General features: G+C 39.8%; 1 pseudogene; it reads right to left on the reverse strand.

The window, feature by feature from the left end:
- Positions 1-4: 4 nt before the first annotated feature.
- Positions 5-2233, reverse strand: LOC119345531 (annotated as a pseudogene).
- Positions 2234-2255: the final 22 nt, after the last annotated feature.

Raw genomic sequence — 2255 nt, forward strand, 5'->3', positions numbered from 1 at the left:
GGTGATGTCCCATGAACAACTCTAGGACCAGCACTCCGAAGCTGTAAACATCACACTTCTCGGTCACCCTTGTTGTGTATGCAAGCTCTGAAGAAATATCAACATTCGAGCGTCAATTTTGCTACCTCTATCATCTAAGTGCATTGATCAATAAAAACTCTTCTAGTATGTTTATCTAAAAGTACCAACATAATGATATAATTTTACCTGGGGCAAGATATCCTTTGGTCCCGGCAAGATTTGTGCAGTTTGATCCATTCACATCTAGTATTTTTGCTAGACCAAAATCCGAGATGCAAGCCTTAAATTCAAGATCAAGCAAAACATTGATGCTCTTTATATCTCAGTGGACTATCGGCGCGAAGCAACCGTGATGCATGTATGACAAAGCATGAGCAACATCCCTAACAATATTTAACCTCCTCGTCCAATCCATTTCAACTGCAGTTTCCAGACAATTTAAAGATGCTGCTAAGCTCCCTTTGCCCATTTTATTCATATACAAGGAATCTCCCCTGAGTTGCAGAGCAGTAACAAAATAACTTTGCAATGTTGCGATGCCGAATGTGCATCAACGAGTGTATTTCACGGTTAAATTGCTCATCGTCTTCTGCCACATGGATCTTCTTCACTGCAAATAATTCACCCGTTGCTAACTGAGCCCTATAGACAGATCCATTCCCTCCAGATCCGATGCAAAAATCTTTGCTGAAGTTGTTTGTGTCATCAACAATTTTCTTGTACACATCTTCCCCATCAAAGTTCCAGATGGCGAACATCATGGTCTATTGTACTTCATTTGTTGTTTCTATCTTATTTTTCTTTCTTTTGCAATGCCATGTTATTACTAGTGTAATGACAAACACAAAAGATATAACAACTGTAATAATAACTAGTAAACTAGCACCAGACTTTTTCCCTTGTTTACTACTTCGAGGAAGGTCACAGGGGGGCAAACCTTTCACAACACCACACAATTTCTTATTATTCCTGAACCATTTAATTGGAGCTTCCTCGAAAAACCTAGTATGCGGCACTAACCCTTCTAGTTTGTTGTATGACACATCCATGGATAGGAGGCTGGTCATGCTCCGAAATGATGGTGGTATGCTACCGTTCAGTGCATTGTGAGAAAGATTCAAGGCTTCAAGCATACCAAGATCACCTAACAGACTTGGAATAGAGCCAACAATTGAATTGTCACTTAGATCCAACATATCTTGTAGGTTTACTAACATCCCAAGTTCAATAGGAATCGTACCATTTAGGTGATTGTGGCTCAACTTCAGAAAGTGAATCTTTAGGCAATGCTCAATTGATCTTGGTATTTGCTCAGTTAGGTTGTTTGATGAGAAATCTAGATACTCCAAGTTGTTCAGAGATCCAATTTCTTGTGGCATATTTCCCTGGAGCAAGTTACCAGAAAGACTCAGGTTAAACAACGTCGTTAGATTGCCTATTTCTCTTGGAATCTGTCCTTCAAGCTTGTTTGATGAAACATCAAGTATCCCCAGCTGAGTTAATTTCCCTATACTTGATGGTATTACTCCAGTTATATTGTTGTTTGATGCACGTAACACAGTAAGTTTGTAGCACTCACCCCAAAGATGAGATAATCTGCCGAACAATTTATTTGAACTGACATCAATATAGAGAAGATTTGGATAAGCTCCCATCCCGGTGATATCTCCTTCAAGGTTATTTCGTTCAAGTCAAACCCTTACTAGGCTCTTACAACTTAGCAAGCTTGATGGTAAGGGTCCAACCAAGTTGTTGCCAGTAGCAGACAAATGTTGTAGCTGACCTCCCACACAAAGGTTGAATGGCAAGGCACCTGATAGGTTGTTAAAAGCAAGGTCCAACTTAACCAGACTCATTAACTTGGCAATTCCTTGAGGTATAGGTCCCGAAAGTTGGTTCTTGTAAAGGTACAAGAGAGTGAGGTTTGTCAAATTCCCTATGGTTATTGGGATAGAACCGGAGAGTGTGTTATCTTGAAGAGCCAAATTCTCTAACTTCACAAGGTTACCTAATTCTTGTGGAATTTGACCAGAAAGTCTGTTCTCCCAAAGGCGTAAGAAAGTGAGCTTGGTCAAATTACATAAATTTCTTGGAATGGAACCTGAGAGTATGTTTTTTGAAGAGACAAACCCTCTAAGTTCACAAGGTAACCTAATTCCTGTGGAATTTGTCCGGAAAGTTTGTTGTCCCAAAGGTACAAGCTGTTGAGTTTTGTCAAACTCCCTAAGATGTCT

The sequence above is a fragment of the Triticum dicoccoides genome, unplaced genomic scaffold (genome assembly GCF_002162155.2).
Source record: "Triticum dicoccoides isolate Atlit2015 ecotype Zavitan unplaced genomic scaffold, WEW_v2.0 scaffold24797, whole genome shotgun sequence".
NCBI lineage: Eukaryota > Viridiplantae > Streptophyta > Magnoliopsida > Poales > Poaceae > Triticum > Triticum dicoccoides.